Source organism: Periplaneta americana, chromosome 10 (genome assembly GCF_040183065.1).
Source record: "Periplaneta americana isolate PAMFEO1 chromosome 10, P.americana_PAMFEO1_priV1, whole genome shotgun sequence".
NCBI lineage: Eukaryota > Metazoa > Arthropoda > Insecta > Blattodea > Blattidae > Periplaneta > Periplaneta americana.
Window position 1 is genome coordinate 169,420,741 of NC_091126.1, and position 13,654 is coordinate 169,434,394.

Genomic DNA, 13,654 nt, shown 5'->3' on the forward strand with positions numbered 1-13,654 from the left:
ATGGCAGGGCATTGGAGACCACTAAAATTAGACAGAAAGGGGCAACTGGGACAGTAAACATAACCTATAATTTCAACATATCGTGCGGTGCAACTGAAAATTATTTAATCGTGCATAAATGAATGTACAATAATTTAGCAATATTTAATCGAAATAAAGAAAGATAGGTCTATTACACATACGAACAACGTAATTTTCACACCAAAAATAATATTACACCTTAACTCGCAAGGAATTATGTCTGAAGTGTCTCCTAATCATTGTTTTAAATTTTATTAATGCAATTACATTACATTTTAGAGAAATATATGTTGCTTTTTATGCATTCCAATTAATTTATATGGTTGAAACGCCGCCCTTCGTGATCGGGTTAAGCGAGTCACATGGTTTGCCTTACGGCCTGTATTAGATCACGATGACAGTGACACAGGCTATTGTTCCTAGTACACACAGCGCACCAAGCGGCTAGCAACTGTCGCGAGAAATGCCAAAAATCACCCCAAGCTTCGCGACTGTATGTACTAGACCAGCGATGGGCGTTGAGTGTATTTGCCCTCCGTGCGCACGGGGTATTCCAAGTTCGAGCGCTGTAGTGTGCTAGCAGCTATAACGGATCTTACGCAGCTTTTAAATGAGCTAAATTTAGGACTTCAGGGAAAAGAAATTTGTAATACACAATTTGATTATAGAATTGCAGCTTTTAAGGAGAAATTGCTGTTATGGATACGTCAAATGCAAAAGGGCGAAATATATCATTTCCAATTCTTATCTAACCGCATATAATTCTGAAGAATTTAAATTTCGAAATGTACGCATGTATTCTATCCGGTCTATTAGAGGAATTTACATCAAAGTTCCACGATTTAGATTGCCTGGAAGTGAATTTGCGTATTTTTGCTACATGTTCTGATTCCAACTGATTATTGATAACGTCCCCCCCTTCATTATAGTGTGAATTGATTGACCTGGGATGTGATCGAGAGATGCGAGCGAAATATGATTCAAGGTCGAGTCTTACACAGTTTTATGACGGATTCCCAAGAGGACGCTTTCCCAGTCTGCATAAGCTGTGTGAGAAATTTTTGTGTTTATTTGGTTCCACTTATAGATGTGAACAGTTATTTTCTATTACGAAAATAAACAAATCTCAAACAAGAAATGATGGGCTTTTAACGGCATTTCTACCCATAGCTTGTACTAATACAGTTTCTCCAAATCTTGAGAAATTGAGTAATATGAATTAATGTGCAACAGACATGTTTTGTTTTGTGTTTAATGAAGTGTTTCATTACTCTGTGTTGTTATTTAGTTTGGTAGAAAGAATAACACTTTCTTTTGAAACATACAGTACGTACCGCAACTTGAATAAACCGGTTTTCGTGCACTCTAGACGCACACTTCTCTCGTAGTATACCGTGCAAGCAGAAAGTGCATAATTCTGCTTCAGAACTGAAATCTCTCTTCACAGCGGATGACAATTGAAATCAGAATGTTAAATCACCCGTCCAATGTGCAGGAATGCATGTACTCATGTACCGTATTTAAAATTCGAACTACCGTATGTTGGTTATATAAAATTGTGACTATGAAATGTGATTTTAGTGAGTAATTACTTCATGAATTGGATTATTAAATTAAATATAAAATTATTGAGAGTTAATTTACTTTATAAAACTCATGTTCCATAACGAACAAGTACGTCACGTGACGCAAATTGGTAACATGTCAAGCGCTAATAAACATCTGCTTATGTCAACACCGGTTAGACACACATGGATTACGACAGGTTCTGTATTTTAAAATGTTTCTACTGCATTCGATGACAACAGTAACTCCATGCGGTTATGTTCTGTCCGATGCAATGCATTAAACACGTTTCCACTTATTTAAGTGAATTCAGCAGATGAAACAACACTTTCAATCTATTATTATGATGTACCGAAGTACATATGATATTTCCGTGCAGCAATTCTCAGTTACCATATGATGACCTCCCTCAAAGAAGGTTGCATATTACATGAAAAAGTATATGATATACAAAGCTCGGATCTTGGGGACTTGTGTGTCGTGTGCTTGAGTAAGGTTACAGGCATAACGTACACAAAGCTCACGCTGCAAGTGCTCAGGGACAGTCGTTTGTACTAAGAAAGTGGTCACATCGAATGGCAAGAAGACGAACGAATAAACTGTGTCACGTCGAAGCCAATGACATTAAGAGAATTACAGGTAAACGGTCTGTTTGAGGAATTAGAAAATACGTGTTATTCGAATGGGTGTTATGGAAGTTTGAAAATGCATTTCTTAAATTTTAGGTATAGAATTTCGTGGAGGAATTCTGAGGAGATACATTATTTTCTTCTAATGCAGAGTTTATATCTTGTAAGTTGTACCACACATAAACTAGAGCTGGAAACGGGCATTCATTGAAAGACATTGCAGTCCTTTAAATTGATGGAGAATTTGTCCATAGCCATGGATCAAGTCGTAGAGGGACCTTCCCTAGTAGTGATACACTAATTGAAAACTATTTGCGAGAAAAATTTAGGATATACTTATCTTTCTCAGATACGAGATCTGCTGAAAATCGAACAGGAAACAGTGACAGTGAAATATTCAGTATTTTATTTAGGCCCAAGACTTTATAATAAAATTTCAAACCATTTTCCAAATTTGAAATTTTTTAAAATTGAAACTTTTAAAAAAGAATTTTGTAAAATTATCCATGATATATAATAGTAACAAATGTACATTTTTTACCTTTTATTTCTATCGACTATATTCATGTTTTTATTGAATATCACTGGCTTCTGTCGGATTGTCAATTTATATTAAATGTGTATTTTTCTCTCGTTTTCCCTTTCTTCTTTATTCTTGCTCTTGTGTTGTATTTATTGGTTTGAATTAAGTTAATTACTGTATTTAGTAAACTGTCCTTGTAAATTTTATGTTATATTATTCACTAAGACCACACCGTACACGAGCCTGACTCTTTATTTTATAAATGCAATTTGTACTCACTAGGTAGCTAGTTAAAATAAATAAAATAAAAAAATTAAAGTTTGCTCCCGTCACTTCATGTGACGTGGAAATAAGTTTCCTTCGTTTCAAATCATGTTTAACTAACAGACGAAGAATTTATGGGTTCGAAAATCTTCGAATGCATGTAGTCATACACTGTAATGAAATGTACAGAGCAGAACTGTAAATTTGATGTATTTTGCATGTTTATTTATATATATGCTATAAAATTAGATGTTTCAACCTATCATAATATTATCATTATGTTGTTCCAGCCAGGAACCACTTTTATAGCAGACCTGACAGTACCTCCGTGCTGGAAGCGGGAGCTTGTTGACATTGAAGTCCGGTCGCTTAGCCACGTTCAAAGACACAAGTCCCCAACTTCCGAGCTTTGATGATATACAACCTTCTTTGAGGGAGGTCTTCATATCATGAAGGCTGGATAGAACAGAGAAAAATTCTCTCAGGCACCGGGACTCGAACCCAGGTTTTCAGCTCTACGTGCTGATGCTTTATCCGCTGAGCCACACCGGATTCCAGTTCTGATACCGGATCGAATCCCCTCAGTTTAAGTTCTACCTCTCAGTTTTCCCTTTGGTGGCCTACTCTCATGTACTGTGTCAAAGAATATGTGACAGTGGCACAATGTACAACGCATGTGATTCAAGACGGCGCTCATCTCGCCGGATCCCGGCCACTTAGTCACTCGTAATGAGTGCACCTCTATGCATAGTGCTCCTCTAACGTAGTGATGTCAAAGCAAGCGCATTTTTCTGACCTTGACGTCGTGCGCGGACACCAAGCGCTAAGTATGGAAAGAGGAAGGGTTGTGTATATGAATAAGCAACCTGTTGGATTAAGAAAACAGTGGTGCACAAACTTCAAACGGAACGTGAAATTTTACGTCCTTATTTTTATATGGCTTCTTCATGTTTAATATTATCTATACTGTCCGTAAAACAAAAGTACTGACACTGATTTCTTGATATTGCACTTGTGTTTTAAATCTTAATAACATAATAGAGAGTTAAGAAGGAATATTCACTTAAATTCCATAGTAGTATAATATTATACTGTACTAAGTGGATGAAACACATAATTCATAAAGAAAGTGATATTCCAAAGAAGGAGATTGAGTATGACATGATAAGTTGGAATTTATATTGATGGTATCTTTAGCTTTACAAAAGTAATCAATAAACTAATCAAAACAATATTACAGTACAAAGCAAAGTTACCTAGGTACTGTATCTGTTTTAAGTGTAACTAATATTACATAACAAAACTCTTATCGCATTATGCTTTTAAGGTGATATTTGTGAGCAACTTCCTATCATCAGAATATTAAATTATTTTCTCGAAATATGCTGAAGTTATAGAGCTGACATTTTTACAACACATGGGCACGTATCTTTTGCTTATGATGTAAACGTAGTTGCTTTGTTAATTCATTTCCTTACAAACAATTTCCATGCGAATATTTTCAAAATTGTCAATACACTATCTTCAGTAATACAGTACGTATGTACGGTATATTACATTTACGAAAACATTCTGTAAGGCTACTAAATAAATAGGCCTATACCTGAAAATTTCACTTTTCTATACGAAAAGTTGAGAAAATATTTCTTTTGAATCAAAAAATCAAACTTGTGAAAAATGAGCATTACAATTAAAACTTACATTTTTATAATGCACTTATACTTCTCAGGCAAATCTAAAAATTAACATGGGTACAATTTTAATAAGTTCTCTTCCTTTTATCTATTTAATCAGTGCTGGCCATCCCTGAATATAGCTCGACCAAGCGGCATATACTATCTCTTTCGTCTGTCTCTTTCCTTTCCGCTGTAAAGCGCTCAGGCTTTCCTGGGCTCTAAAGCGCGCGCTTGCTCCCGTGGGCATCAATTGACATGCCTGCTGTAACGGTTAGAAGATTAATAGGAACTTAGTCTGGCTGTTGAAATAATAATAATAATAATAATAATAATAATAATAATAATAATAATAAAATGATTTATTATTGTTATTATCATCATCATCATCATTACAATGGATCATATGGGGAGAGAAAGAGGTTTGCAGTGAAAGACTTTCCTTTGGGCAGAAAAGTATGAATGAATCAATCAATATCATTATTATTAATTTATTATTAATCTAAATGTTATGTAAGTGTGAATGTGTAATGAATATTTAATTATTGCGTTAGTTTCATATGTTGCTTCACCATTTTCTTAAGTTCTGATATTTTTTTGTATTTCTGCTTCGTTTATGTTTACTGGAAATGCTTAGGGCTGTGAAATGTTATGGAAATAAATAAGTGTAATGTAAGTGTTCGAAGTGTCTAAGTGCTTCTTGTGTTGAAATTGGTTGAGAGACGTAGGCGTTGCAAATATCCCTTAAACGTTTACCAAGATACTGTCTTCATCATACAGTAGTTCTAAGGTAGATTTAGTGTGTTCTAAAGTTTTGTGTTGTGTTTTGTATTTGTGTCGCGACTCGTGTTCATATTGTAATTTTGTATTTCGTTCTTTTTGGACTTGAAGGGTAATGGGAGAAAACAAGGAATTTCCATTTCACAGATTTTATTGTATACATAGGTGGCAACTGGGAATATAGAACTGTCCTGTCACAAAAAGTTTAAAAGTGGAAATGTCCGTATAAGGTTAACGTTAAAAACTTTGCTACACTGGTTAAAAACCAGGAATTGTTTTGCTATTAATACTTATTTTTCTCCCTAATGCGGTTTTGTGGCATTACCTGTTTTCTTCCAACATCTTTGATTTGTGTTATTCCGCTGTAATTATATCAGTGGCATCATTTTAATTTTGCTTGGGGAAAGCAAGATTTTTTAAAGCAGACGTTACAAGGTATATCGCACGGCGTAATAACCCCCCCTGCTATTTTTTTTTAAATGGACTATTTCACATAGAGGAATCACGGTTAAACCAAGGATTTAAACCCTGATATCAGATGCTATGAACATGTTTTTTAAGTTATTTATTTTTTCTTAACTTCTTAAGTATGAATAATTGATTAAATGGCGATCTTACTCGTGTTAATTATGTAAGCAGCTGTTTCGGTACTTCTTCTCACCATCCTCAGAGCGTACTAAATCTCGGCGTCATCTCGAACTTCGCTGCCTGTTGTGTGGGTGCGTTCTACTGTTGAAAAGTGTTGAAATGTGGTGTCAAATAGTGTGTGTGTGTTCTGAAATTAATCTGTGTGTTAAGAATTTGATCATGGCGTATTTTAGTGTGTCTGTATATTTCATATTGTTCTAGTGTGTTGAGGTTTTGGTTATTGGGTTGTATGTGTAGGATTTCCATGTCTGTATTTACGTTATTGTATGTGTGGTTAGCATTAGTTATGTGTTCGGCATATGTAGATGTATTGTGTTTTGTGGTTATTGCTTTAATGCGTTCTTTGTATCGAGTTTGGAATAATCTACCTGTCTGTCCAATGTAGAAACTGTCGCAACTATTGCATGCGAGTTTGTATACGCCTGTGTGGTTGTATTTATTTGTTTGTGTGTTGAGATGTCTTTGTACAACATATCATACAGAACAGAAAACACACTACAAAGACATCTCAACACACAAACAACACAAACAAATAAATACAACCACACAGGCGTATACAAACTCACCTGCAATAATTGCGACAGTTTCTACATTGGACAGACAGGCAGATTATTCCAAACTCGATACAAAGAACACATTAAAGCAATAACCAGAGGACACAATACATCTACATATGCCGAACACATAACTAATGCTAACCACACATACAATAACATAAACACAGACATGGAAATCCTACACATACAACCCAAAAACCAAAAACTCAACACACTATAACAATATAAAAAATATACAGACACACTAAAACACAGCCTGATCAAATTCACAACACACACACTATTTGACATCATATTTCAACACTTTTCAACAATAGAACGCAACCACGCAGCAGGCTGCGAAGTTCGAGATGACGCCGAGATCTAGTAGGCTCTGAGGATGGTGTGAAGAAGCACCGAAACAGCTGTAAGCCGCATATGCTTGCATAATTAACACGAGTAAGATCGCCATTTAATCAATTATTTATATTCAAGTGTTAAAAGTAGTGTACGAAAGATTCAACATGGATGTTAAGTATGATTCATTATTTTAAATTAATATAGTGCTGGCATCATGGTATATTTACTTTTTACGGTTCAGTTTACCTCACTTTACAGTAGGTACATTTCCACACACAGTCCTAGTTTTAAATTCTTATCCGTTTACGCGACACACAATTTACATTCGCTTGCTGTTAATATGACATAGGTGCTACGAAATGAGCAATCATAATTTTGTTCGTAACGATATTAATTTTAGTTTCAATTAAGAAGGGAAGTTGCACTTTATTTACAACGGGTAATAACCACAAGCAAAAGGGAACGCCTGTGACATTAATTAGCTCATCTTTTATTTCTTAAATGTTTATAAATGTGACATGTTTTCATATTAAAAGTATAATTAGGGGAGAGTTGAGTAGTATCGTACATCGGGTAATATCGGACAGTGAGTTTCTTTCAGCTACAACAGGGCTGGGCACATTACGTGATTCTGATAAATGAGCGCTGTGTGCTTTAAAGAGCCGGTCTCGCGAGCGCTGTGACGTAAGCATACTGTACGTCATTCAGTGTCGGTGCAGTGGTGACTCTGGCGAACTTAGAAGACGGAGCTTCCGCTCATACACTAAAGCGTCCCGCTACTCCCGATGCTTTTAATGTATCATGGGAGGAGGAGTTCTTTTTGGTAGAGAGCAGTGGATTAGCAAAGTGTTTAATTTGGCATAAAACACTCCAACTGATTAAGAAGTTCAATATCCAACGACATTATTCTTTACAACATGCTACTGAATATGACAAATATGTTGGTATAATGAGCACCATAATTTAATACAATTTAAAGAAAATGTTTCTTAGATACATTATATTAGAGTATCAATTTGATATTTATAATACATTATAAGGTATTATACATTTAGTAATATATAATTTTAAATTATACAAATATTAAGATATATCATAGTATAGTATATTACAGTTTATGATATGTAATATGATATATATGCATATATGTGTATATATATTACTAAATGTACTATAATAACTTATAATGCAATATAAATATCGAATAGATAATCTAATGTAATATACCTGAGAAATATTTTCTTTAAGTTGTATTAATTTATGGTCATATATTATATTATATATTATATTATATTGTATTGTATTGTATTATATTGTTTTACATTATATTATGTATTAACAGGATGACAATAATGCACTTGGTGAATCGGTTATGAGAATTAGCTACAAAATTTGCCACGAAATTGCAAAGGAATTGAAAACATTCAACGAAGGTGAATTCGTCAAGCCATGTTTAATTATATTGGCAGATGAACTCTGTCCACAGCAAGTAGGGCAAGTGGAAGCCATACGCCTGTCTTGTAGAACCGTGGTGAGGGAATTGCAGTATGTGCGTATGGGTTATGTAAATAAGCCTAATGATTTGTGTGTGTGCATAGAGCGAAGTTTATTTCATTAAATTAATAAGACTGTTATGAATTCTGTAATGTATAATGGATTGAAGTAATATTCTTATAAACTATTATGTATAGACAGACTGAATGACTAGAACAACCGTGGGTCTTGTTACATTAATGCAGGGAAGGTAGCTGTAATGCGAGTCCGCCACTGCGTGAGCGTTCTGCTCTGGCTTGGAATTGAAGTGCCTTGCGGAGCGAGAGCAGCTCTGGCCGACTAAATGGAGCCGCTCTCATGCCCGGCCCTGATCTACAACCAGATGATAGTACCTGAATGATATCGTTACGTCAGGTACTACCATCTGTGGTAGATGAAAGAAACGCACTGTCCGATATTACCCGATGTCCGATACTACCCAACTCTTCCCTTTTTTCTTTTTTTTTTTTTTTTGCAGAACTACTCTTATTAATTCTGCTTCACTTAAGATTTAGTTATAGAAACAACTTTCTAGTGTTAATTTGAAAATAAGTTAGCTTTTTTTTTTTGATAATTACGAAGCTTCATCAACTGCTATGTTTATCTAGCACCTAAGTGCGATGAAGATGATAATGCGATCGAGATGAGTCCAGGGTCCAGCGCCGAAAGTCACCCAGCATTTATTCTTAATGGATTGAGGGAAAACCCCGATGGAAACCTCAACCAGTTAACTTCTCCCAACCGGGATTTGAACCCAAAATTAGTTAGTAAACTACGGAAATTTAGGTGAGTAGTTTCGACTGCGAATATTGTATGAAACGGAACTATGAAAGTTGGAGATTTATCCTTCAAATATCTTGGAGCAACAGTAACAAATATATATGATACTCGGGAGGAAATTAAACGCAGAATAAATATGGGAAATTACTCTTATTATTCGGTTGAGAAGCTTTTGTCATCTAGTCTGCTTTCAAAAAATCTGAAAGTTAGAATTTATAAAACAGTTATATTACCGGTTGTTCTTTATGGTTGTGAAACTTGGACTCTCACTTTGAGAGAGGAACCGAGTTGAAAGGTGTTTGAGAATAAGGTACTTAGTAAAATATTTAGGGGCTAAGAGGGATGAAGTTACAGGAGAATGGAGAAAGTTACACAACGCAGAGCTGCACGCATTGTATACTTCAACTGACATAATTAGGAACATAAAATCCAGACGTTTGAGATGGGCAGGGCATGTAGCACGTATGGGCGAATCCAGAAATGCATATAGAGTGTTAGTTGGGAGGCCGGAAGGAAAAAGACCTTTGGGGAGGCCGAGACGTAGATGGGAGGATAATATTAAAAAGGATTTGAGGGAGGTGGGATATGATGGTAGAGACTGGATTAATCTTGCTGAGGATAGAGACCAATGGCAGGCTTATGTGATAGCGGCAATGATCCTCCGGATTCCTTATAAGCCAGTAAGTAAGTGAGTAAGTAAGTATCGACTGCACTGTTAGTCATGTTGAGAACTCTAGATTGGCCTGCATTGCTAGTCATCTTCACAACTATAGTTAATCATATTGAGAACTCTAGTTTCGACTGCACTATTAGTCATCTTCAGATTCCTAGCTTTGACTGCAGTGTTAGTCATCTGTAGTTCTGAAAATGACTAAGAGTGCGGAGGAAACTAGTCAACTAAAGCACCGTAATTTATCAACTTATTGTTAGTTTAAATTTAATACCAGAATTTTGTTTCTATAACTAAAACTTAAGTTGTATAAAGTGTTAAAAGTGTATAATCAAGATGTATAATGTGTTTTTCTTCAACTTCTTCTTGTTAAAAATGCTCACACATTAGCTTTACTCGTAATATTAACTCTCTCGATTACACATATAGCATAAATAACACAAAATTAGAAAGAGTCACTTCAGTAAATGATTCAGGAGTGGTAATATTTCGTGACCTATTCCTTTTAACACATATAAAAACAATTGCGAATAGAGCCTTCAAACTGGCAGGTTTCATCTACGGAAACTCAAAAGATTTCAGGAATGTTGAAACTGTCTTAAAAATATATATTAGTTTAATACGAAGTAAATTAGAGCACGCATCTACAGTTTGGAACCCTCACTATCACTCGCACTCGGTCATTCTAGAGAGAGTACAGAATAAAATCCAAAACTGCTATATATGAAAAAACATTTATGTTACAACATATTCCAATCTTATGAATCCATGCTGGCTGAATTTAATGTACCATCTCTCAGTAGTCGCAGGATAAGAGCACAACAAATGTATTTGTTCAAAACCATAAATGGTTTAATAGACAACCCTGATCTTCTACAGCTAATTAGTTTCAATATTGGTAAATCAAATTTTAGAAAGCGATCTCTCTTTTATTTACAGACATCAAAAAAACAATCCCATAAAATGTCTCCACTTTTATTAATACTTCGAACTTACAATTATCTATCAAATTAACAGGATTTAGATTTCTCGTTACCGTACAATATGTACAAGAAAAAGTTATATACAGCAATGGTTTCATGATATGTTGGATTCTAGTTGCATGTAGTTGTAGTCAGGTATCATGCTGGTTGGAGCACGTGTTCTGTAGTGGTGAATTTCTTAAATAAATAAATTAAGCCTATTAGTCCTACTACATAATACTGTATGCTGAATTTATTAACATAGTGTTATATTTACTCTGTAATTTGCCAATTATAGCTACATTTTACTTTTTTTTACATTTTTGGCTATGATATCTATACTTAACTCTTTTTAATTTATTTTTATTTGGTATTTTTCATTTATATCTATATCTGTGTATTTTATTTAGGTAGTATCTATTTGTTTGTTTGTTTTTTCTGAGTTTTTTTTAAACAAATCTGTGCTGTCCATTGTAATTGGGGCTTTGCCCTGTTATAGACATAAATAAGTAAATAAATAAATATAAATAAATAAACTCAATGGGAGAACCCCTCCTACATTCACACACTGAACCCTGCGAGTTAGTATTATTGTTTTTTTAATTGTTATTTGTTTTGTTTCGGCATGTTATCTTGTGTTGTGTTTTGTTAATTTTTGTTAAAATTATGTTGGCTCAATTTTGTGCTTTACTAGTATTACTATCGGGTATCTGTCCGTTTTTAATAAAATAAGCGATTTATTAAAATTTAATTAATCCGCTTGCTATGTATTATATATTTTTGTATAACTTTTGAGTTGTTCCATATCTTAAAGCCAGTGCTGAAGTAAGACCTAGAGAATACAATAAATTGAATGAAAAAAATAAGACATTTTTAATTCCTCGGATAGTGATATCGTGGTCCGCGAAAAATAACTTGCTTCAAGATGTTTCATATGGGATGACGTTGGGGCACGGAACTTGATTATTGCACTGTTCACAGTCGCTGTACTTGCAGACTTGAGTGTACCCAGATAACGCAGCAACCCCTGCCTTCTTCCTTTCTTCCTACAGCTATACTTTTGAATATCTAACTTTCCATCGCGTATACCGCTGGTCTCTCAAGGCGCGTTTATCTTCTCCGATGCAATTCTTGTTCTTCTCTTTACATCGCTCTTTCCCAACCCTCCATAACCCTACCCTTCTTCACTTCCGCGTCAAACCCATAGAAACTCTGCCACCTTCGTTTTCTTCTCGTCTTCTTCTGCCTCCTCTTCGGCCCCCTTACCTTCCCGGCGGCCCCCCCGCTCCCCCACCTCCGCCACGCCTCACACCTTATCTCTTTATGTAAATTTTCTCACTTGAAAGCAACCTGCAGTATACTGCTACTTCGCAGCAGTGGCAAGAGCAATAGCTAGGTAGAGGACGCAGCTTTCTCCTTGCGCCTTGTCTTTCATAGCCTTATTCCAGCTCTCCTCTTGTACAGAGTGACAAGTTTTATACGCTGAATCAGGGATGCGAACGTCCGAGTCGTCTTACGCTAATTTGGGAACCTTCACCACGATTCCTCGCACTTTACGATACCACGGCGATAAAAATGCACGAATCTCGGGACTGAAGTTACAGCTGAGGAAGAACTTCAATTCCTGCTGAGTTTCGTTAGCTGAAGATGAGAATGCTTGTTTCTTCTTTAGTCAACCGTCCAAAGACAGGTCATGATTGAATATATAATAGTATGCGAAACTTACTGAGTTTCCCGTAACACATGCTAGAGGTGCTAATGTAGAAACTGATCTTGCTGCCATCTGTTGGACGGAGGAGAATTTATTACATCTAGCAGCGCACCAAGTAGCGAAAACAAAAACTAATTACTCCATGCACTTAGCAGCACACCTGGTGATGAAAATGTTAAACTATGCGGAAAATATTCCTTCCCTCCCACACTCATCGATATTCTCAACTAACCCAATTAAAAAAATAAATTTTTATTTCTCACACCATCTTCCACTGAAAATTCTTACCTGAGCCAAAAGGAAGATAAAATAGACGACCTATTTTATACTACCAAATTAAAATATATCCAGAGACAGAAAATAAAGCAATACGTTAGATAATTGGCATTGTATTCTTTGGATAATTAGTGTACAGCGCAATGGAAAAGTATGCAAAAACTACTTAAATAGTTCAGAATATGTATGGTAAGACTTCCCTGTGTTAAATTTCAACGTACCTCGTTTACATGTTTCGACCTATTTATGGGTCGTTTTCAGAAGTGGTCGTTGTTGGTCTTGGCGCCACTTGTTCTGTTTCCTGTGAGGGTGTGTTCCTGTGGTATAGTGTAGAGTTAAAGAGTGCATGTGTTTTGAAGTTGAGTTGTGTGTTGAGAATTTGTTGGAGTGTGTTTTTGTGTCTCTATATTTCATATTGTTCTAGTGTGTTTAGCTTCTGGATTTTTGGTTGGATGTGTAGTATTTCCATGTCTCTGTTGATGTCTCTGTGGGTGTGGTTACTATTTGTGACGAGTTCTGCATATGTAGAGGTGTTTTGTAATTTTGTTATGGCTGTGATGTGTTCTTTGTAACGTGTTTGAAACGATCTGCCTGTCTGTCCTATGTAGAAGTTGTTGCAGGTGCTACATTTTACAAAGAACACATCACAGCCATAACAAAATTACAAAACACCTTCACACATGCAGAACACATCAGAAATGCTATCCACACCCTCAGAGACA